The 25751-nt window shown below is 44.2% G+C and overlaps 1 long non-coding RNA gene across 1 annotated transcript; it reads left to right on the forward strand.

Moving 5' to 3' along the window:
- Positions 1-868: 868 nt before the first annotated feature.
- On the forward strand, positions 869-2349 carry LOC121139438. The gene is made up of 2 exons (XR_005876394.1): positions 869-908; positions 1800-2349. It is a non-coding gene; the product is annotated as an uncharacterized LOC121139438 (long non-coding RNA).
- Positions 2350-25751: the final 23402 nt, after the last annotated feature.

Here is a 25751-nt window from a genome sequence, read left to right on the forward strand (position 1 = left end):
TTTTGATTGACAGAATTAATTAAACCTATGTGGGACACTTGTCAGTGGCAGGCACTGAAGTTAGTGACTGGCTTGTGAAGAGTGGAGATGGCTGTTCAGAAACTCAGACACTTTGTGAATCCTTTGATCACATGCCGTACAAGATCCTAGAACAGAGGTCAGGAACTCATGGGACTTACCCTGCCTGGAGGTGGAGGTCTGAGAGCCCATCTGAGTCACCCCGGGGCATGAGCAAGAGCATGATCTGGGGTACACTCTGATACTGGTGTGCAAACAAGCTTGGATTGTCCCTTTTCGACACTGCTGGACTTCAGGCAGGGACACAGAGGCAGGCTTGGATCAGAGAGGGAATGAATGGGCAAATTTGGCTAGGAAGTGAGATTTGTCCTTGGGAGGCAGGGTGACCTTAGTCAGGCTTTTGGGGAGAATAGTCAACAGAGATGAGATTTGCATCAGAGGTACAGAGAACTAGGTGGGTGGAGCTTGTACTGACAGTCTCTTGGTGACTTCCTAGTAGGTACTCGGAGCTGGTGAGAGAGTGATGATGACTGTAGGGACAGAGAAAGAGGCAGCGTCTCATATTTAAGTTATGAAATACTTAGGGTGCTAGGAATGCAAGAGACCCAAGAGGTCCAGAGACTGCTTTTCCGAGCCACAGGAGTTCATCTGCAAGCCCCAGACGGTCAGAAAGCCCAATAGGTTAGAGCTCCTGGGCATGAAGAATGCAGGCAGTCCTGAGAATAGAAGGTGAGTGATGTGGAAGTTCTGTGTATGTGTCAATAAAGCACTGTTGGCCAATAGAGAAGCAAGATAGGTGGGACTAGGAGTCGAAGAGAACTCTGGGTAGGAGAAACACAGGAAGTCAAGATGTAACCACCATAGGGATAAGAAGCCCGGAAACTTCTCCGGTAAGAGAAATACTTAGATTAACAATTATGGGGTAAATACTTAAGTCAGAGCTAGCCAGTAAGAAACAAGCAAGGCCAACAGCTTCATAATTAATACAGCGTCTTGTGTGTTATTTGGGGACTACAATGTGGCAGAGCCTAGGAGACTGGCAGGGGATAAACCAAAGCTGCTGACGAGGAAAAGGTTTCTCTCTACAGGTGAGTTGGAGCACAGGGCTCAGGCATCCCCTGGGCAGGAGATAAAAACAATTATTTTTAATGGAGGATTCACTTCTCTCTTACCTAGGGTTCCCTGATACTTACCTTGGATACCAACAATGGTACAAACCCACACTGAACCAAAAGATGTTCAGAAGAGCTTGGCATATCACCAGTGGCTTTTGTTCACATAACTTCCACAAACCATCACCTGTCATGAATGTTAGACTCTGGAATCTGTCAGCCATTTATTCCTTCATGCTGTAAATGTCTTAAGGACAGCAGCCATCCTTCGATTTCAGGCTGGTAGCTATCCCATTGCACTCCTGGACATCTCCAGTTTGCATCCTGATGGGGAATGTTCTTCTATATAAATGTTTTTCTTATTGGTTTATTAAAAAAACAATCATTGGCTGATTGGTCAGACAGGAAGGGATGTAGCTGGTCAGAACCAAGATATAAACAGAGACAAACAGGGAATCGCTCTCTTCTCTACAGAGACGCTGAGCAGTTATCAAGTAGCAGGCAAAGGAGTTGCAGGTCCAGAATTCTCCAGTAAGCCAAGACCACATGGAAGTACTTACATTAATAGTAATGGGATAATAATTAAGACAGAGCTGGCTAATAAGAAGCCATAGTCACTGGCCAACGGTTTCATAATTAATACAGCATCCATGTATTTCTTTGGTGCAGAAAAGGACATCAGGACCTGCCAGGTCAGAAAGTTCACATTACAGCATCCTGATAGGGATGGGGTGGTGCACCTGTCTCTTGCGTCCTGACCCAGAACCCAGCCAGTTCTTGATTCTCCTGCATGCTTAACAGAATCTAGCTCATACAAAAATTTTCCACCAATAAGAACTTTGTGAATCAATGAGTGAATTATAATCTTCATTGGAATGCTATCTGGATACAACATGGAGGGGCTGAATAGCGAACCCACATCCTGGTGTGCTGTGGGGATAACCTAAGACCGTTTGATCTCCCACCAGGACATCTCAGAGACATTTCCTATTATCTGACTCCCTCAAGGGCAAAGCTACATTGCATGCTCCTCAGGAAGTCTTGGTAGCCATCTATCACTCCAGCAGATTTGACGCCTTGTCCATCAATACTCGCGGCCAACACCCACTGCTTTCCTCCATCTTTCACCAAAGACGGATTAATATTTTTGAGCGGCTCTCATATGGCTGGAATTGTGACAAGGTACTTTACAAAATTAAAAGATATTAATTCTACCCACCACTCTGCATGATCGAGATTTTATTGCCATAGTCTAGGGTTTAACACAAAAGAGCCAAAGCCCATAAGTAGCCCCACTTGGGTGGCATGGTTCTTGTCCTCGGACTCTGACCCCCTTTCTTTGTTTATGTTTTACTTCTTTTGAGGCAGAGGCCCGCAGGAAGAGAAGACAATCGTTGAACCCTCTTGGCTCCTCCATTCTCAGTGCACTTCAAGGTTTCTCTATCAACGTTTTTGACAGAGGCAACCTTTGTTCACCTACTTATTAGACTCTGGCCTTCACTGTCATCTTTAAACACTGTTTATCTCCTTCTTCTCCTTGCTCTTTCTCCTCCTCAGCTATGTTACTTCTCTTGTTAGGACAAAGAATCAGTTGAAGGGAAGAAGGAGTTCATTCGGGCTCAGAGTTCGGTTTACATCCTGACATAATGGGGGCACAGTGGGGTGCTGCCAATGGCAGCCAGGTTTGCTCTCATTGCCATGGATGGAGGAACGCAGAACAGGGGACACCAGCACCCAGCTGGCTTTCTTCTTTTTCCATCTGTGTTCAGATGCACTGCATAGGGGGTCACCCACATTCCCAACAGCTCTCCTTCCTAAGTTGGAATCTCTCTGGAGACTTCCCTGCAGATGTGCACTAGGTCTCCTAGGTGATTCCAAGTCAAACTGACAATCAAAGTCAAGCATGACACACATCTGTGTGATACATGTCTGTCGTGGCACTTATGCATAACTTAGACCTCGTGCATGGGTTTGTTGATGCATCTGTGTGATAACATAACTGGTACTGCTTTCTCTTAAGGTGTCTTTAGTTTTCAGTTCAGTTTTTTTCCTAAGAAAGACTCAATTAACACAATTTTAAGAAGACTAAATTATCACGGGTTTCAGAATTACTTTCAGTACAATTGGTAATGTGGCAGCATAAAGTCGAGTAGTCACAAAATCTACTCTAACAGCATGTTCAGCAACCAATGTAATCACCAAGAGCGACACCTTCCAGTGAACAATCCCTTACCACAAAGCTCTGCCAATCATGGTGCAGAACTACTATGGTTGAGCCTCAGTAATTCTCACTTCTGCTGTGTCATTCATGGACTTTGTGACCTGGAACAGGGCGCTGGCCCTTCTCTGCTCCTTGATAGCCTCCCTCTGGTATGAGTCATAAGTTCAGTAACCAATAGCACCACGCCAGAGAGTACAGGAAGCCACATGACACGGAGACTAGTATCTCCTTGAGCTAACTGAGGCACTCCTTGTCTGCCTCATTAGATGACTGTGGCTAAGTGGCACTGAGCTGTTAGGACCTCAGTCTCCTCATCTGTAAGGCCTGGATGCCCTCTGCAAGCCCTCTGCAAGCCCCCAAGCCCTGCAAGCCCCCAGGAAGCTTTGCTGGCACCTAGCTCAGGTTCAGCACTTTGCTCAGTGGTGGGTATAGGAAGAGAAGGGTGGGCTGAACAGAAGAACCCTGAGCCTCACATCTCCATCCCCTTCCTGGGCTCCCAGAGGGAGCCAGTTGCTCTAATCATTCTACCCCCTTCTCAGAGTAGTAGTTGCCTTAGCCCTGGAAGTGTCTCCTTGTCTTTCCCAAGAGTGTACCTGCCATGACATCGTTACCTCCATGGAGCAGTGACATGACCACAGCAAGCGTTTCCCCCAGAAGCTATCTACGTCTGAAGCCATTCTACATTTGATCAAGTTCTGGTTGGTGGAGCTCCCTTCCAAAGCCACTTAAACATTCCTCCCACCAAAATCTTTAAGTGGAAGTTTTATGCAGCAACATGGCATCTCATTTGAATGATTATTTTTGAAGCCACACCTTGTCTCTGCAGCCTGTCTTCCAATCAAAAATCAACCACGTGACATGGAGTGATGTCTTCGGTTTACCCTTGTATTCCATGGAGAGGAGCCCAGCCATGAAGTTCAACACTCCCAAGATAGACACCTTGTAACCATTCAGACCATTATTGATACATTAAGGCATGCTTTCCTTGGAGTCACTAGGCACACGTCACCCCAAGTCCTCATCATGACATGCAGCCTGGGCTGCTCAGTGTGTCTTTGAACTTGTTTTGCACAGGTTTGGTTCAGGTTATGGTTCTGTTCTTCTAAGCCTGGGGACAATGGATGTGGGAGGACAGTGGGTGTGCTTAACGTCTGCTAGGCTGTGGTTCACCCTGCAGTGCCATGAGGATTTAATGAGCCGAGCATATGAGGAGTGGTGAGTTCATTAGACTGTAGGCCTACATTGGCTGTGGTCTGTGGAGCAGCTCTCCAGTCCAGGCTTCCTTCTCTGTGTTAGTCATGTCACACCAGAAGCCTCGACAGACCGAGGCTGTGCTCTGCACTCAGAAATGCTGTGGGGTTAGGCATCCATCCACTTTAGGAGTGTTTCCAAGACCCTGTAGTGTGCACACAGTGCACTGGATATGGATGCCTTCCCTGAGCAAGACAGGTACGGTCCTGCTTCAGTGATCAAGCGGGCAGGCTATCAACAAAAGAGAAGAGAGTGAGTATCATGGAGAATTCAGTGTAGAAAGCTAAAGCAGTTTCAGGGCTCAGAGTGATGGCGTGTGAGTGAGGACATGGACCCGGCGACCTGCACCTAGTGAAATTAAACTCGGCATCTCTGGGGGGTGTGGTCAGGGAGGTGTGGTCAGAGATGCGGGTATGGATGGCACCCATCATGACTCTGCCTAGGACATGCACAGTCACACTGCAAGCTGAATGTGGTGTGTAAGCCACTGTACTCAGTGAGGCCTGTGCGGTCAGAGCCAGGGTGTGCATTCTCTTCACATTGCTTATGGAGGGGCAAGTTCCACTAACCCAATGCACCCCTGGTGACATTAGGTGTTAAATTCTCATTGTTTCCTAGAGACCTAACTTGTCTACAGTAGGACAGTAACATGGCTGAGACTTCAGGACTTATCCTGTCTGGCATCCAAGCGTGAGAGAATTGGCAAAGATGCCATCTTGGTGTCTGCTGTCACCATCCAACTCCCTTCAACCCCCTTTACAGCAATTCACGGGTCAGTGTACTTGTCCCTCAAGCATGTCAGGCGGGCCTCCATGCCTGGGTCTTTGTGCTTGGGTTGCCTAGACCTAAAGGCCTTGGGGCTCCTTCTTACATGGTCCCTGCTTGAACCTCAGCTCCTTAGAGGGGCTCAGTCCGCTATACTGACTAAAGTGTACCCTCCCTTATTATCACTCTGAGCCCTGAAACAGCTTTAGATTTTTGCTCTAAATTCTTCATGACACCATTCCTCCTTTCATTGATTGCCTGCTCTGTCTGCTCTCTGAAATCCAAACTTCATCTGTCTTGTTCATAGTTAGAGTCCGTATGCAGTGCACTATATGGACATAGTAGGACCTCAGAAATATGCCTAGATGGATGGATGACCAGGCTGAGATCACCTCTGAGTTTAGCCTCTGTCTGGCTAGGCTTCTTTTGTCACATGAATACCCAGCCTTCCTGTTATCAAAAAATATCAAGTGTGCCCCTGACTCCTATCAACAGTGAGTGATCTGGAAACTTTGGCTTTTTTATTTACAGGGTCTCAGAGTCTATTTTTGGTGACTGGGCCCAAATCCCGACTCAACCCTTTGGGAGATGAGCACTCCATTGCGGAAGCTCTCAACCCTTTAGACTCTATCCTGGCTTGGGGAGAAGCAGCTCACAGTTGCCCTGGGAGCCCCACGCAGTTGATAAAGGGGAGCCTCAGTGAAGGTGAGGTGTAAAGATGTTGTGTAGACAACGCAGACCGTGGCAAAGAGGGCAGGGACAGGATGAACATACGCGGTGTCTGTAGATATGGTTGGGAAGAAAGGGCAGGCCTTCAAGGTAGGTGCAGGGGTGAAGCACGTGTGGACATATGGTTGGTCCTTTCAGTTATCACTCTGAGGCAGTGGTCAACACAGTAACAAGGGAAATATTGGACATGATACACAGACGAGGTCGTGGTGAGATTCATGGTGGGCACATGGGAGTTGCCACATGCCACCAGACGAGGAAACTAAGCAGGAAGGCAGAGTGGGGACAGGAAAACAGGAAATTGCCAGTAGACAAGAAACATCTCTTCTCCCATTCTCTAGCCTTCCCCTTGCAGATTCCACAATGTGATGGTGGTGGTGGTGGTGGTGGTGGTGTGTGTGTGTGTGTGTGTGTGTGTGTGTGTGTGTGTGTGTGTGTGGCGGCAGCGGCGGGGGGGTGGGGTGGTGTCCTCTGTATCTCTAGGTGTTTTGTGGAGCCTCTAAGAGGCTCAGTCCTGAGCCAGGATATATACATGTTTTCAGGGGCAGTCATGAAGAAACGGAGGCTTCTGTGTCTGAACCACAAACCATCTCTCCTAAGGATAAAATGCCAATACTTCACCAAGGCTCTGTATTTGACTCTGGTCTTTGGCGGTTCTAGATTCAAACGAGCAGGATGGCCATGCAACCAGGATTCAGTTGTCTCGACCAGACCCCAGTGCCTCAGTGGGCACAGGCCCTGTATTGGAACTCCCCCAACAACAAAGAAAGACCATTGTTGCTAACTGTTCAGCACAAGCCTGGGCCCCTGGTACTCATCGCAAATTCTGACAAGGGCCAGTTGTTCCTACAGTGCTGGGTTCTGAGTACTTACAGGGCTGTTTGTGTCCTAAGGATTGAGCCACTGCTTCCCCCCAGGCTACCCCCACCCTCTGCTTCCCCAGGTGTATAAGGAACAGTATACCCTGCCCCCCACTCCGTTCAGCAAGAGCCTGAGTCAAATTAATTTACTTAAAACCACACCAGTCTCCTGCCCAACTCCCCTCCCTCCCCAATGTGTGTGTGTGTGTGTGTGTGTGTGTGTGTGTGTGTGTGAACTATTTAGAAAGTGAACCAGTCCACCCCATACCACCCCTTCTTTTCATTATAGGCTTTGTGCTGGCCTTGAATGATAAAGGCCATTCATTTCTGCCCACGCCTCTGAGAAAATCATGGTATAGCACCCACTTTGGATGCAGACATAGAAACCTTAGAAATGCATCCTGGGGCATGGTCTGTGGATGCGGATGAATCTGAGCACCCTGAACGAAAGGGAAAGAACCCAGCTTGGAAAGAGGCAAGCCCAGGAAGGCCTCCTGGGGCAGGTGAGCTAAGCTAACGCTCATGACTTAGGGGTTCCTTATTGAGTAAAACCAAGGATGCTGTTTGGGGAGAGGGATGCACACACAAAGACGGGGACCTGGCTAACTGGATGGACCCCGCTCTGTCAGCTGGCACTGGAGACATGAGGTAAAAAGGTCATGGGAGTCAAGTCCCTCTGGGAGGAACTGGGCACACTACCCTGCATCTGTTGCCAGGAACAGGGTAGACCCAGCAAGGCGTAGGCGGTGGAAGGGTCATGGCGGCCACTCTCCAGACCTTGTCAGAACTGGATGCTAGGATTGTGAGGCTCTGAACAGCTGGGTGCCAGGTGGCTCAGGGCTGCAGGCCCCCGCGTTCCTGGGTAAATTCAGAACAGCTGAGCATCCCTGGACCTCTTCTGGAGGCACATTGTCCTCACAGGCTTCCCTTTGGCAGCAAAATCGACTTTCATTCTTGAGAGCTATGGGGATTTGGGACAGTTCACAAAGCCTGCCCCTTCTTCTCCCTCCATTCATTAATTATTGTCGTTGGGAACTTGTATTTATCAGGCACTGAGCACAGGTTTTGGGGAGAGATAGACCAGTGTGCCATGTCCCCCGATCTGATACGATTCGGCACTAAGAAAAAGTAGCAGGCCCACGGACCTTAGTTAATTAGGGATTCAGAGCCTGCCATCCAGAGATGGTTGATAAACAGCTCTGAGCATTATTATCTCCTCAGCCAACTGAGCAGTTGGCCGCCTCCCTGCCAAGCCACCAGCCCCCGGGAGAGGAGCGGTTCCCTTGCAATGTTAACAGAAACTGATCCTCCCAGGCAAGGCTCTGCTGGGCGATGGCAGACCCAGCTGGCTGGAGGCTGCTTTCCATCCCCATCCCTTGTCCTTACCCCACAGCCTCCTTTCTCTCACCTGTCAAATGGGGCCAAGACCAGGTCCTCCACACACTGTGAGGAACGAGGTCCCAAGGTTCAGGAGGATAATGCTGCAAACTGCAGATGAATTCAGTCTCACAAATGCCAGGGGATGGTGGCTTCGGGAAGATTCCCACACATTTTTCTCTCCCCTTGGGATCTTTGTGCCCATGAAGCTCATAGGGAAAACTACAGATGTGGGGACCTTTGGAGACTCACCATTGAGGGGTAAACCAGCAGGGCTCAGCATCTTGGCTTTTGAGAAACTCAAAATCCAATCCTGTTTGGATTAAAACTATTCAGTTGGAACTCAAAACACAGGGGAAGTAAACCTGGTCCTGAGTTTACCAGACCCTTGGTCCAACAGACAGCAGGACAAAGAGGACAGAGGAGGAGGAAGAAAGGAGGAGATGCTCTTTTGGGGGGATCTTGGGGATCTACAAATGAAGGATTGAATGGAAAAAGGCGAGAGATTTATAAAATTCACATTGACAAACAGTGCTGGGTTTTCAGTTTTCTCCCCTTCCTAAAACATCTCTCAAACAGGAAGTCAACATCTGGCAGCACCTGTTCAGTTTTAAGGGTATAGTGGAGAGATAGAGGGGTGTGGCCCAGTGGTCAGTTTCTCTGTCGTCACAGACAGCATTGGGAAACAGCCCTCTTTTCTTGTCCCTGGCCAACACACTTGACAGAGGTGAGATGGGGCTTGAAATTCAAGCAGCCATCTACAAGAGAGGACACCCTACCTGCTACAGCCTTCTGGACTGTGGGGTCAAGTGATCCTCCAGGCCTTTCCCTTGTTGTGGTGCCTGTGAACAGCTCAGCCTTCAGTATGTCTTCAGAGACTGAATGGCGAAGAATGCCCAGAGCGTGTTTGTTGAATTACAAAGTACAAAATAAACTTTTCACCTTTACTTGTTCTACTGACTTGACCTTCCTAAATGCTCCAGTGAGACAGCAAGGATGGGTACTCATCATGTCTTCTGAATCGAGAGGAACACTGAAGAGTAGAGATAGTGACTTACACAATGACAAAATGCTTAGAGTTGTGTAGGATGGACCACAGCATATGAAAAAAAAAAAAAACGTGGAAAGGCTGAGGGCTCCGTGATGAAGGGCCCTGTAGGCTTGATCTCTAATCCAGTTTCTCTTTCCTTCCACTGACCATTGAGCTGCCTTGAGTTTCATGCAAATATCTCCCAAGACAATTACTGGTCACTCTGGACCTGCCCCCTCTCTTCCTGGTTTATGCCATACTGAACATGAAAAAGAACTTGACTCCCACTGTCACCACAGGAGACAGTCTTGAGTCTCATTCATAACTTGCCAGGCAACATTTGACACTCAGGCCAATGACAGGGTGCCACTGCCAGCTGGCTTCACTCAGGAGTCTCTAGTGGGTTTTCTAGGCAGATGTTGGCTCTTTGCCAGCACGGGTCCACCCCGCTTGGTCCCCCACTCATCTGGTCCAGCTGTGCATAAGCTTTAAAACTAATCCAAAAGAATGTCCCTTTCACTTTGATTGGCTGCAGGTGACATCATAGGAATTCAGGGAAAGTGACTTTGTTACATATCCTGTTAGATATGTCTTTGATTAATAAACATTAGGCAATTAAATTAATTATATCCCTGTAAACACAGAGGGGTAGAATAATGGTGAAATATTTTAGAAGTGCAACATCCAGGCATCTGAGTCTGGATTAGACTGATAGCCCCTCTGAGTGTGTAGATGAAGAAACAAGAAGCCAGATGTAAGCTTTTGCCTAAATCGGTGTCCAAATTTGGTTTCCTGACCCAATATTGACCCTTGGTTTTTATACTGTACCAGCTGGGGGACTTTCCAATGAAGTGAGATTTTGCTAATGACATATATAAGATGGAACTTCCCTACAGTAGGTATGTGAGGTGCTATATCTGTGAGTATGTGTGTACATATATATGCATGTATGCATCTATGTCAACAGAAACCAAGCTGACTCACCCCACAAGAAAATCCCCATCTATAATTTATTCTTTTCCGGAGGCTTTGAGAACCAATATAGTGACCTAAACAACAGGCATTGATGCTTAGACTGGAGATCAGGTGTCTGAGGTGTCGGCAAGTCTCTATGAGAGTCATGTGGGACAATCTACTTCCTCCTTCTCCCTTGGTCCTACACCATGCTGGCAGTCTTTGCCTCTCTTTGTCTTGTAGAAGCATCTCTTCACTCTCAACCTCCAGGTCTTGCAGCCTTTTGTGCTCTTATGTGTTTCTGAATTCATCCTATGTGAAGACCCCAGTCACGTTGGGGTAGAGCCCACTAGTCTGAATACATCAGAGGTGAGCACATTTTCCCTGATCATGTTTTAAGACGACATCTTACCGCACCAGGTTAGGACTTCAGTGTTTGGAAAGAACAATTGAGCACATCAGATGTCTTTATGGAATATTAATTAGGTAATAATGATAACACTGGGACCTGGGACAACAGAGATGGCACATCAGTTAGGAATATTTGCTGCTCTTACAGAGTGCCTGAAATCAGTACCCACCATCCTTGTCCAGGGGAACTTACTCATTCTTTATAAAGTAATTATGGTATCAACTTGGATACTTTACAGAAGTTTCACCTAAGCAAGTCAATTCTCCTTACTGAGTATGATTGTGTTTGCCTTCAAAACAGATACAACGAGGCTGGCTCAGTTGATAGTTCTTCCATATAGACCAAGCTGGTATGAAGAAGTCTCCTGAATGAAGTTTGCGAACTCACAGCTCTAGAGTTGAAACTATTTCTACTAACCATGCATATCCAAGGCTTGTAGGTAGTGAGGACTATATGTCAACACTTTATTTAGCTCACTAACTGGAGAATGTTGAACATGAATCAATGACAGTGTCTCAATGTACAGAATTTAACTATTTATAAGATAAAGTGATACAGAATATAATAATAATAATAATAATAATAATAGAATAAATGGTATATTTTAAGTTCTTTTGTACAATATATTTTTATCATACTCACACATCTTCTGAAATCCTCCCAAGTTCCCTCCACCTTCACTACCCACTCAACTTCGTGTCTTCTCTTTGATCTTTAAACCTATCAAATCTGACTTGTGCCCCTCTTAGACCCTGGGACATAGAACCTCTCCCCTGCATCATGGTTGACCCTTTCCACTGGATCACGGTTGACCCTTTCCACTGGATCATGGTTGACCCTGGAAGAGAGCTGACTTTCCTTCTCCAAGAAGGTATCAGTTGCCAACGACTCCTCAGCTAAGTTTGAGGCTTTGAGATCACCTCTCCATGCTGTCTGCATTCTGTCTGGCTTGAGATGCTGCAGGTCTCATGTGTGCTCTCACTACCTGTAGCTTCGTTCTTTAGCAGATGGTGAGTAAAACAGAGACCTACAACTAACCCAGGTGTAGAGAATGAGAGATTACAGAATACTCAGCTCTCAGTGAGACATCTGTATCACCCCTTCTGTCACCAAGGATCAGAAGTCACTGTGGAAGAGGAGGCTGAAAGATTGTAGGAGCCAGAGGTGGTAGAAAACAATCAGGAAGCAGTATATCCACACACAGGAGGGCAGTTACACACACAGGAGGGCAGTTACACACACAGGAGGGCAGTTACACACACAGGAGGGCAGTTACACAATGTACACAATGGAGTCACACCGGTTGTGACAGTGTACACAGGAGAAATATTCTTTTGTTGCCTCTGAAAATATATCTATTGGAATAGTGTAATGTTTCAGCTTTATAATACTTTGTAATGCACTTTTTTCCCTAAAGAAAAGGTCTTTTTTCTTTCATTGAAAAATAGATTCTTTTCTTTTTTTGTTTTACTTTTTTATTATATATTTAAATTAGAAACAAGCTTGCTTCCCAAGTCAGTCCCAGCGCCCTCTCCCTCCCCTCCACACCCACTCCCTCCCCCAGTCCTCCTAGCCCCCCACCCAATCCCCACTCCATTCCCCAGGGAAAGTAAGGCCCTCCATGGGGGATCTAGAGTCAGTCATTTCATTCCGGGAAGGGCTCAGGCCCTCCCCAAAGTGTCCAAATTGAGAAAGCATCCCTCATCATTGGGATGGGTCCCCAAAGTCCATTTGTGTGCCAGGGAAAAATACTGATCTACTACCGAATGACCCCATAAATTGCCTGAGTCTCCTCACTGACACCCACATTCTGAGTATCTGGATCCCATGCTGGCTTCTCAGCCATCAGTCTGGGATCCAAGATCTCCTTTGTTCAGGTCAGCTGTTTCTCTGGGATTCACCAGCCCAGTCCTGACCCCTTTGCTCATCACTCCTCCCTCTCTGTCACTGGGTTCCAGGAGTTCAGTTCAGTGTTTAGCTGTGGGTATCTGCCTTTGCTTCTGTCTGTCACTGGATGGAGGTTCTAGGATGGTATGTAAGATAGTCGTCAAAATCATTATTATGGAGGGGCATTTAATGTAGTCTCTCCACTACTGCTTAGTTTGCCAGTTGGTGTCATCCTTGTACATCTCTGGAGTAGGAGAAGTATTCTTAAGGGCTGGACTGTACCTCAGGGGCAAGTTAAACATGCTCAAAGCCAGGTTTGGTTCTCAGTTGCGAAAACTGAAGCATTCCAAATACATATTTATTAAAATTGTTACTAGGGATATAAATAAATAAATAGTCACTGCCTATAATAAAACATTCATCATAATGCTTAATTATGAAGCCATATGTGACTAATAATACAACTCTCAAACATATACATTTTTCCATAATAAAGAAAAACTACCTCATCCATAATAGGAGCAAAATGTTTTAATAGAGCCCCTTTGAGACTGATATAAAAGGAATATGTAAAATGTTAGCAAGTCAGGTTTGCTATGTATTAGAACATTTCATGTGAAATTTAGTTCATACATGAAAAATCTGTTGCATACTGTAAAATTGTTAAACTGTTTCACAATGTTAAAAACCCAGAGGGAAGATGAGATTCAACACACCTTTATTAAAAATAAACTGATAAACTAATAAGGAAAACTAGGAAAATATAAAAGCATTAAAAAACCCAATGAAATAGTATTAAATGATACACGACAGGCTGCGGAAAAAAACTAAACCAAACAAACCTTGAAGACAATGAAAAATAATGACCAGAAGAAAGCTCCAAATACTGGGAAATCAATCAAATGCTCTCCCCAAGGAAGACATTACAAACAACACTGGAAAATACCAAAAAGTGAATGTAAACTAAGTCACAAGTGTCCAAGTGTGTGTGATGTAGCTGAGAGAGACAGTCGTCACTGAATACTTACAGTACAAGAGATGGTGTCTTAAATAAGAAACTCAGAGAGGGAGAGGAATAAGCTAGGGTGACCCAAAGAAGCAAACTACATATAAAAATAGTTCAATGATATAGACCCAGAAAAACAATCTGTGAAAACGAAATTTTGTCCTTTGAGGACTAGTAAAACTGATGAATCTCTAGATGAGGTTACCACAGTAAAAAGAGACAGGGAGGAGGAGGCAAGAGGGAGAGAGAGAAGGAGAGAGGACATAATTTCCCCTGTAGAATAGAAAGTGACATCTTCAGTGATCCTAAAAATAATGAAAGGACAATAATGGAATATTAGAAGCAACATCAAGCCAATGCATCAGCAATTTAGTCGAAGAGCATAAAGCCATTGAAAACATATAGCACATCAGCAAACCAAGAAGATAGCCTAGGAAATCCCCGTATATCACTTAAATCAAATTTTACTTAAACTCCTCATCCCTCATACACAAATTCTCAACTCAGATACACTTATCTTTAAGTGGCAAATATTTAAAGAGGACATCTAGCCAATTCCATTGGAATTCTTTCAGGTAGAGGATTCTCAGTCTGTGGGCTTACATTGTGGTGGTTCTGTGATCAGAGATGCCACACTCACAGAACATTAAAGAGGAGCTTGGTCAGATGGCTCATCCAATCGTGTGTCTGCTGAGCTAACATCAGGATCTAAATCCCAAACTCAGCATCGTGTAAAAGCTGAATGCAGGTGTGTGTGTGCACGCGGGCCCGTGCATGTGTGACATATATCTTAGTGTGTGCACATGTGCATACTCAGGCCAGAACAGGAATTATGGATGCCCATTTATTGCTCTCCACCTTTATGCCTTGAAGAAAAGTCTGTCAGTTAACCAAAAGCTTTCTGTTTTGGCAAGGCTGGCCAGTCAGCAAACTCGCAGGTTCTACCTGTCTCCAGGTTGAAGGCATGAACAGTCATATAGATTTTTATTGTGGGTGATGTGGATTTGAACTCAGGTTCTTGTGTTTGCAAAGCAAGTGCTTGCCCACTGAGCAGTCTTTCCAGACCCCTCAATTCAGTATTCTTAAAGTTAACAGTAGATTGAATAAATTTCAATTTGAACCACAGAATTTTCTTAATAGGTAAGTTGATTCTAAAATTTATTTGGGAGTGTGGAGTATTTTAATCTTTGCTGAATTATCCTGCCTGAGTTGAAACTCAGTAGGAAGACACTGTGCCCAAGTTGCTATTGGTGTGTAGATACACAAAATAGAAGAATGGGAAACAAGGTAACGCAGAAAATATGTCATCACCTACGTGGTCAACTGAATTTCAACAAAGCTAATGAGGTAATTAAAAAGAATAGGCTTTTCAGCAGCAGGGTTTGCACAACTGGGTGTCCCTGCTGAAATCCAGAGACCCCAACCTGTACCTCAAAGGATGCTAGCAACAACTTTGGAATAAATCACCCACCTAAGCAGAAGAGCAGCAAAGACTGCTCATCTGCTGTCTCAAGACAGAAAAAAAAACAGCTGTGACCTTGAGGTAGGGACACATTTCTAAAAAGATACAGAATAAATGCCAGAAGAGAAATGGCAATGAAACTTTATAAGAATTAAAACTTTGAGCTCTTTACAACAACATGCTGAAGGAATGAGGAGACGGACAAGAAGGTATTGGAGGAGCAGGTGAGACCCAGAGCTATTGCTTGGTGTATGTGAGGGGTTTCACAACCCTCACAAGGGGGAAGAAACCGACCTCAGTAAGAATGTGTCTGCAAAACCAGGCACATGCTGGTGTTTCACTGAAGGTAAGGCACCCATGCTGCGTAAATGCATGGACTAGCATGCAAATCTTTGCCTTTGGGGAGAAAAGTCAGATTGGTAGTATAATGTAAAAATAACAGCAGTTCACACCCAATAGTGTGTGTATTAAAGTGTATACCCGGTTCTGAAAATTCATAGACACCCACGTGTCAGATGGATGCTAGAATGGGCACACACTCACTCTACTATCACTGATCCTACTCACGAGGACTTACTCCAGGGGAACGGGACGTCCACATAATTCCACAGGGCTCGAAAATCTCTGTCTCAGGTTGACTATCTGGAAACAGAAGATTCAGAGAGATAACTTTGTTCTTGTGCTACTTCTTAAAAAGCTGATCACATTCCTCAGTGAAGGATCAACTTGAACCCCAAGAAGTTATGCTCAAGATAAGTCAGTACAGACGTTATTAAGGATGGTTTGTGCTTTGAGTGTCCATACCTAATTCACTGCATCTTCATCTCTTACTGTTCCTCATTGCTCTGCTCTCTGCATGTAATGGCTCCTATTGCTTCTTTGGGTCTTTAAAGTCTTGGTGAAGATTCCTGTGCTGTAGAAACTTGTATAACTAAACTTGGATGCCTCTCTCTCTCTCTCTCTCTCTCTCTCTCTCTCTCTCTCTTTCTGCCTCTTTCTAAGACAGGATGTCACTATATAGTCCTGGCTATACTGGAATTCACTCTGTAGACCAAGCTGGCCTCAAAATCATAGAGATCTGTCTGCCTCTGCCTCCCAAGTGCTGGGATCAAAAGGCATGCACCACTGCCTGGTGGATGCCTCTCTCCTTTTAATCTGTCTTTTGTCGATTTAATTTTCAGAGCCATTGAGGACTGAAGATTGAACAGATCCATGCAACTAGTATTGGACAAGGGTCTAGATAATGTAAAAATAACAGCAGTTCACACTCGATAGTGTGTGTATTAAAGTGTATACCCAATTCTTACACAAAAAGCTGAGTCAACGCTCTATGGTCTCTGAACTGCAGTCAGGATCCAAGAGAGAGAGAGAGAGCCCCCTCCTCTGCCTTCTCTTCTCCCCTGAATCTTCCCACATACCCTTGGGGCATGGTCAGCTGCAGGTACATGGTCTCTTCCTACAGAGGACCCTAATAGCATGGAACTTTTTTTCCCTCCCAGAACTGGTAGTTGATTACCCTTTGTAACTTTATTCATAATTGGAAAAAAGTCTTGAAAATCCAGATATATGTGAACAAAGTTGTTGTATTTCCATGCAATGAAATGCTACTCAACAATGAAAATGATTGTTCTAATATAAGCAACTACGTCGGTGAGTTTCAAAAGCATTAGGTGAAACAAAAGCGTTTAGATGCCGTATACTGTGTGAGTCCACTTTATGAAAAGTGTTAAAAATTGTAAGGACATAAAGATAGGTTTGCTAAGAGTTAGGGATGGGGGAAGAGTGTATAAACTACTAATGAGCATCACACATCTTTCAAGCACAATGGAAAAACACTGAATCACAATTATGACTATATTCCTCTGTTAAACCATAACTAGTGACATGCTCAAAGTGGCAAGTTTCTTTTCGTGTATATGTTAGTTCAGTAAATCAGAGTTAAGAAGCCTATGAACAAAGCTGAAAGAAAAGTCAGGGTATAGGAGAATGGAATTGAAACAGTTTTCCTAGCCAGGACCAGGGCTTTGCTGTTTCTCTGCAGAGGAATAAGAAAGACAAGACCGAGCAGAACAAGACATAAAGCTGTGCAAAACTCTCTAGAGAAGAGGGCAGGGGGCAGAGCTCCCTGTGTTTCCAGGAAATGCAGAGCCACACTTCTCAATCACGTGACTCCGTCGGAGTGACAGAGACATAGACATTGGTGATACTGGGGATTAACCCCTGGGCTGGGCACACACATGCCAGTCCAGGGCCTATACCTTTCTTTCCTTTTGAAACAGGACCTCACTGAGTTGGCCGGGGCTGCCTTTGAACTCACCTTGTATCCCAGCTGGCCTTGATCTCTCAATCCTCCTGCACCAACCCCAAAGAAGCTAGGATTACAGACTGGATTTTCAAATACTCCTTCTGCAATTTTCCCCTTTTCATTTAAAGTTTGATAAAAACTTCTTGCTCTGTTTGGAGATGAACTTCTGCCGATACCTCTCTCTGGAAATGCCGGCATACAGAGCAAAATCCTCCTCCAGGTCCTGGCCCTGATTTAGGGAGAAAAGCAGAGGTGCCCACAGGCCCGAGGCCATTCTTCCTGAATGCTTTTTCACTTAATGATGCTGATGTGGCCTAGATCTCCATGACCTCCACATCGCTAAGATGACTTTGCAGCTTCACTGAACTAACACTTAAGGAATGATATTTACTTGACTGTGTCTTAGGTGATGGGAACTGAAGATGAAGAAAGCTTCTTCTTTCACAGCCTCATGGATGAAACAGATATATGGTCAGACTATTCAGCAGCATTTTGAAAGGCTTTGTGAGAGATGTAAGTACTTGGAATTACGGGAAGCATGTGGAATTATGAGAAATTCACCTAGTATGGAAAGTCAGCAATGCTTCCATGGCTAAGGAGATGCCTGAGTTAAGTTGACTGTATCGGATAGTCATTATCCAAGATGTGTTAAGGACAGAGGAAATTGCAGAGAGAGCAACATAAGCTTACATGTGACGTGGCACAGTGCGTACTGACAATGACAAATCTAATGGTTAAGGCAGAAGGCTGAGTGAGAGGTGGAGTCTTTGGAGTTGACCTACAGACAGAATTCTAAGTGAAGGTAACTGCTCTTACAACCCAGTAAGAGACTGGTGGTGTAATCCTAGTGCTGGGGAGGACATGAGTGGATCCCTGGGGCTCACTGACCAATCAGCCAAGTCGACTTGGTAAGTGTAGTCTACTAATAGACATTGTCTTAGAAAGCAAGGTTGTCTTCTGAATTCTACACGCACAAGCACTCACATGTGTAACACCAGTTCCAGTAGGTCTTAATAGTAAAAGCCCAGAGTCATATATAGGGGAAAAGCTGAGAGATCAGAGAGAATGAGGAAAAGAGACCAAGTTTCTGTTTCTTCCTGTTTACTTCTCTCTCTGCTTAGCCATCTCACTTCCTGTCTGTCTATACAGACCTCCAGACCTCTATGGTTAGTTAGTGGTAAGCTCCACCTTCTGATCTTCAGACAGACTTTATTTGTACAAACAAGATATCACCACACGTGTGAACACACACACACAGTCACAGAGAGAGAGAGAGAGAGAGAGAGAGAGAGAGAGAGAAAGAGAAAGAGAGAACACAATCCCTGCTAAATTTCAAAGGTAAGACCACCAAACAGAGGTATGCAGGCAAGAGCTGGAGTAGAAACCAAGAGACCCAGTAACCACACAGCACTCATAGCACACAGACAGCTTCCAAAATCCTAGCAAGTCAACTACTGGGGAGGGCAAGTTTATTTTGACCCATTGTTTCAGAGGTTTAGTCCACGGCCAATTGGTCCTTGTACATTCTGCCCTGAGATAATGTGGTACCTCATAGCAGGTACTGGTGCTGGTGATGATGGAGGACAACTGATGTCATTGAAGCCAAGAGAAAAGAGATAAACATCTCACAGCCCCCTTCAGGACATGCCACTGGTGACCAAAACCTACCTGCAGGTCTATTAGGGTCTACTGCCTTATGTTCTACCTACCTCTTTCCCATAGAACATAGGTGAAGTCTAAGCCATTATTAGCACGTGGGACTTTGGGGATACTCCAGGTCCAAACCACACTATAAATCACAATTAAACATAGAAAATCCATAGCTTATATAAGTCTGTGTCCATGAAATGATTTGCTTTTCTATTTTTAATGTCATTCTTAACTTTGTCTATAGATGAGCCAATATTTCCTGAAAGTGTTAGTCTAATGGCTGCATGATTTCCCATGATAAAATGATTTATGCTTGTCTTCATTTGGTAACTGAGGAATTTCTCTCTCTCTCTCTCTCTCTCTCTCTCTCTCTGTGTGTGTGTGTGTGTGTGTGTGTGTGTGTATGTGTGTCATGCTAGAGACACTGCAGGGAACAGCCAGCCATATGTATGTAACTCTTGCATTTCAGATTCCTTCCTGTTACTAAAAGGTGATTTTGAATATCTAAAAAGGGGCTCACAGGAATGAAATCGGAGCTATTAAAAAACTTGGAAGCTCAGTGTGAATGCTATTTCTTCTCTTTGCCCCAAGGAAGAGGCAATGAATAGCCTATATATAAGTGTTTGCTTTCAGCTATACTCTTCCTAACTCGCCAACAGGTTATGAACTGCCAGGAGAATGTCTGGTGGCGATTTCAAAATCTGCGGGCAGGTAACACGTTTATCTCTAACTGGGGGCATTTGTTCAGGCATCCATAAACATAGTCTGGGTACCAGGCCCCTTTGTGAGAAATGTTTACATTGGCCTGGATTAAAAAAATGTATGGGGCCAGCATAGTTTACACCCTAAAGAACTGGAATGGTTTCCTCTCGAGGAAGACTGGTGATGAGAAGTGGCAAGATGCATAGATGTTAATGCTTAATTCTGGTGAAGACTAAACTTGTCAGTTCTATGGGCATTTCAAAGACTTCTCATGAAGCTTTATAGACAGGAGTTCCCAGATGAGGAACTACCAAGTCCTATAACACGATCAGAAGAAAGCAAATGGCTGTGAGTCTGTGTGGCTCCTTGGGATATATCTGAAGGCATTAGACAGAAAATGTTGCCCCATGGAATAATGATGAGATTTGCCTTGTGGATTGAGCCACTTGGAAAGGGCTCTTACTGTGAAAAGGCTTTTCAATGCCTACTCAATCACCATAGGGACCAGAGGATGCTGATGGTCATCAGAGGAGCACACTCTGGATAAAGGGAAATTGGCCAGAGCAGGCACAAATGAAAGTCACTTCAATTAAACACTCAGACGGTGCTTTGCCAGTCACATTGGAAGAAGGGAAGGAGGGAGGGTTAGCTTTAGCTTTCAATGTGTACTGATACAGAGACCGAAAACTCAGCTATGCAGGATATGGAAGGAGGAAGAGACCCAGAGCCCAGAGATGGGGGAGGGGTTTGCAGAGAACCTATCTGAACTGAGTCCAGTGAAGAAAAGGCAATGAGAGGCATTATCCAGATGAGGGCTCTGGGCAGTTACCTAGGAAAAGTAACAGGGAAAGCGGCCAAGAGGCTCAGATAAGATGTCCTAGCAATCTTGTTTATTATTTTTGCTATTTATCTTTATGTTTTTCGGGCAGACAGGGCTTATTTCAGTTTATAAGTCCAGGTTATAGTCCGTAATTGTGGAGGAGGTGAGGTGGCAGGAAGTGAGCATCTGCTCACACCCAGTGAAGAGCAGAGAGAGATGAACACATAAATACTCAGTTTGTTTGCTTAACATCAGCCCACGACCCCTGCCTAGGGAATGGAGCCACTCACGCTGAGCTGGGTCTCCACACATCAATTCACTTAATTAAGACACCCTCATCCCCACACACAGACATGCCACTGGCCAACCTAATGTAGACAACCCCTCATTAAAACTATCTTCCCAGGTGAGTCTGGGTTCAAGTTTACAACCAAAACTAGCCATCACATTGCAACGTTTGTCAGCTCAACACTCAAATACATTGTTTTTAAGCCTTAACTCTGTACTTCTTTACCCCAAGTCTCCTTTTTCAACAATGTAAAACACTGTCACTTATTTTATGATTAACAACAGAGTCAGCATTGAGGCCTATATATTGCCTATATTTCTATTTACCATTACCTGTGCCCACTTGCTATAGACATATCTTGTCAACCATGCCCAAACCCAAAAAGTTCTGCAAATTTCATTTTCAAGAAAGTTTGTGGCAGACTTACATGAGACCGTCCTTAACCTGAGCTGACATGGAACTATATACAGATGTCCCGCTGGCCTCTTTCTGGGGACTCTTGTGCCATATGCAATGGAGATGCCCGTGTGTGCTTAATTACAAATTGCTGCTACAGATACTTCTGTGGCTGTGACAGCCGGTCCAGGGCATAGATCCCTTTACTACTCAAAACAGGCACCAGCCAAAGTGCTGAGAAGTGATGGAGGAGTACTTAACCTTAAGTATGACAGCCATGTTACTCTCTACAAAGTTCGGAGAACATCACAGAAGAGGGGTCTGAGAAAAGGTGAAACTGTAAGAGAAGGATGAGGAAATGGGCAGAAAAAATACATCTTCTGGACATGATATCCCCGTGGCACGCATGAATTCACTGCAGCCATGGTTACCTACACAAGACCCAGGCCCTCAACATTTCATTATGGATGGGGAGGGTAGCAAGACCCCATGATTCCCTGAGGGGTAATTGACAGTTAACAGGTTGCCGGGGAGGGACCCATCATTTTCTTCAGCGTTATATCTGTGGTAAGTGGTCTTCCCTCCAGTAAATAGCATCCATGCTCGCTCATCAGAAACACTAATTGAACTCAGAGGGACCCACACAGAGAAAAGACATGAGAGCAGAAGGGTTTCATGGGGGAAGAAGCAGGATGAGAGAGGAACATGGGTTTGTGTTAAAATGGGTAAAATTCATTATATAAGTGTATGAAACCGTCAAGCAATGAAAAACAAAACCAATATTCTAAAATATGTAACCACTCTCCCCGAAGGTTTTAAGCAAAGGTCTGTCTGGTCTATTTATTAATGAGAATGTGTGTATACCCTATCAAATCCTAACAGGCACTGAGCACTGAAAACATGTTAAAGAAATCATTTAAATCTCTCCCCGTCTATTTGCTAGTCGCCTCCTCCTTCCTCCTTAGATCTCTATGTTATTTTCCAGTGTTTCCTTGCATGTTTTTACACTAAAGAGAATGCGCTAATTTTAATACCCACAGACATTTAAAAATAGCAATATATGACACATCTCAACATACACATGTGTGTATGTATTCCATTTATGTACTGCTGTGATTCTATACACTTTTATACGTAGTGCTCTTAAATGTTGTGAGCAGATTTTCTCTGTGGTCTATTTTACTTCTCAATAGGGGCTGTTGATGTCAAGCTTGTGGTCATCTCTTTCTACCTCCACGGAGTACCTCCGTTCTTTGCCGATCTATTATTATAAATGTGTTTTCTTTACCTGAAGAGTGAAATACCACACTGTCTCACTTTAGGTTCTCTTCAGGGTCTCTCTTTGCAGTCCTCCTTCCAATCAGTGTTGTGGCTTCTGATGCTCTCAATTGAGCCTTTCAAAGTTCACAGGGTTTTAGTCTTGACTGAGTTCAAGATAGGAGATTGTTTCATAAATTATTTTAGAAGTTCTCGACTTAATCTATTATTTCAAACATCTCCTTCTAAGAATTCTCTGCATAATTACATATTTAAGTCCATGATCATTGGAAGTAAAATATATCTAGTGTGTGAAGTAAATTTCTAGGGTCATGCTCAGTGTTAGAAGGTAAAGATGTAAGAGAAGGATGGGAAGATTTCTTTATAGCACTGTTGTACAGCAGCTTCCCTAGAGTTAGATGGAGGGACCAGGGAGACTGGAGACTGAAGAAATAAACCACCTTCTCACTCTGGAAAATCAGAAGCAATACTCACGGTAAAGCACTGCTGGAGAGGAGATTCAGACATGTCAGTCTCTGAGAGCAGTTTCTCAAGCCTGCGAATTGGACCGAGGGCTCCATGCAGCTTTCCTGAATGGTTATCCGTGGTGAGCTTTCCATGATAGGGCAGCCTTTGAGTCATTTCTGTTTCTGTAGGTAACACCTCACCCATGCCCCTGTAAGGAAGTAACTCCAATAAACTCACTGGTTTTTCCAGGCTGGACTTTGGTTAACTGTTAGGGCCTGTTGTGGCTTCCCATCTGGAGTGAGTAGACGTGTATGTGTCATAGCTGGAAGTCTCAACACAAAAAGCGTCTTAGACCAAAGTGAGCAATACAGTGTGGCTTTATTTGGCATGTGGGTGTGTGTGTGTGTGTGTGTGTGTGTGTGTGTGTGACTCACATTGCACTTGATTTGTTTATATGCCTTTTCTTATGCCAATACCACACTAATCTGTTATAATACTTCTATGGGATGTGGGAAATTGGGAAATGTAAATTAAGATATCCACCCACAATTCACAACTGAATTATCAAGGCTATTCTAGATGCTCCTTTTTATTTCTCCTTACTGAATGCCTCACTTCTCGGCGCTTTATTCCTGGTAGGTGAAATGCACCAGTTGGTTTTTCCATTGATTGAGTGTTCTCACACATTGCTGAAGTCACTTATTACTGTGGTGTTTGGTTGTTTTCTAGATCCTTCAGCTTTCTCTGGGGTCATGACTGTGTCACCTGCATTTGACACCTTTACTTGGACTTTCTGAGTCTCCCTTCCCTCCTTCCTTCTCTCCCCTTCTTTCCTTTCTCTCTCCCATATTTTACAATCTCCTTCCTTCCTCCTCCCCCTGCTTCCCTCTGTCCCCCCTCCCTCCCTTCTTCCCTCTCTTCCTCTCTCCCTCCATCCTTCCCTCCCTCCCTCCTCTATCTTCTGTGTCTTCCGAATGCCTCACTGTACTGTCTGGATCCTCCAGTGTGATGAAGAGAGCATTCTCCCTGTCTCATTTCTATCAGACTTGTGGAGCTGTGAAGGTTGCTAGCTGATTGCATAGATGGCTTCAGTCATGTTGAAGATGTTCCCTTCAGTTCCTAGGTGGTTGAGAGTTTTCATTATATCCACTCTGCGGATTTTGTCAAAGACAATTTTGTATCTATTGAAAAGGTCGTAAGATTTGTTTTCAATTTTGCATCCTTTTATCTAGTAAATCATAATGATTAATATCTGTTTTTTAAATCTACTCTGTATTACTGGGGTAAAGTTCACTTTTGTCATCATGTGTTATTGATTTTACTCATCTATGGATCCAAATGATGAAAAGGAGTTTTGCATCTGGCTTCAAGAATAAATATTGGTCTACAGCTACTTTCTCCGTGACATCTTCACTGACTTATGGATTAGTAATCCTGGATTCTTAAAATGGCCTGGGAGGATTTCTGTCCTCATCTCGTATATGTTTGAGTATGTATGATTCCCCACTGTAGTAGCATACCCATGTAGCTTTTCTTTGTGGAAAAGTAATTTTTAAGTTTCATACAATTGAGCAATTTAAATTTACTACTTATTATGGGCTGAATTTAAGTCCTCTCTCCCTCCTTCTTTCCTCCCTCCCTCCCTCCCTCCCTCCCTTCCTCCCTCCTTCCCTCCTTTCCTCCTTCCCTCCATCCCTCCCTCCCTTCCTTGTGTGAGTGAACTCACCTGCACATAGGCATGGACATACGTATACCTTGTGTTTTGAGACAGGGCCTCCCAGTTGGCCCGGAACTCACCTTGCTAAGAGTGAGCCATAGCGATCCTTCTGCCTCCATCTCCCTCTCTCTGCTGTTACAAGCACACACCATGGCAGGCAACAGCTTCACATGGGAGCTGGGGATAGAACTCAGGTCCTTGTGTTTGTAGGACAAACATTTTCCTGACTGAGCTCCCTTAATCTCTATGATATGCAGCTCTGTCAAGAAATTCTTTCATTTCAAGTGGTTCCTAGAATTCACCAGCAAAGTGTTGTTAGTCTGCCTAGATTAAGGAACATCCAGTCTTTGAACATTACAATACAATGTTGTCCTCTACACCATAGTCAAGAATCTTATAATTTGTGTTACAAAATTCATACATTTCATATTTTAGATATGTTTACAATTTTATGTTGAACATATACAGAATGTGTCCACAGGCTATACATGCTTGATTCAATGGCCTTATTTTTGTTATTGAATTTTTCAAAACTAAACTTTAATTTGAATTTTCTGTTCATTGAGTTTTTTTCTATCTTATCATTATTTTCTTTCAGTATTCAATTATTACTATTCACTTTCCTTCCAAGGTGGGAGCTCAGATTATTGATTATATAGGTCTTTAAAAATCCTATTGAGGGGTCAAGAATACTACTGTTCTTGTAAATGATGAGAGTTTGGTTCCCAGAACCCATGTCATGTAGCTCATCATAGCTCATATCTCCAGGATATCCAACACCTCCACCCGGCCTCTGTGAGCATCTGAAGTCATGTGCATAAACTCATACACAAACACACCCACACATACATTATTACACAGTTTTTAAATTTAAACTTATAATAGCATTTATTTAAATTTTCACAGTTCATTTACAATGAATGCTATACCACTTCATGTAAAATATGTGAATGGAGACTGTGCACTCCTAGAATCTGTCTGTGTTTGCTAGCTAGTGACTCCAGATAACTGCTCATAAAACCACAGACATATTCTAGAGCAGTCTGTTGTGGTATCTTCCTAC

Source organism: Mesocricetus auratus, unplaced genomic scaffold (genome assembly GCF_017639785.1).
Source record: "Mesocricetus auratus isolate SY011 unplaced genomic scaffold, BCM_Maur_2.0 Super-Scaffold_15014, whole genome shotgun sequence".
In the NCBI taxonomy this organism is placed as follows: domain Eukaryota; kingdom Metazoa; phylum Chordata; class Mammalia; order Rodentia; family Cricetidae; genus Mesocricetus; species Mesocricetus auratus.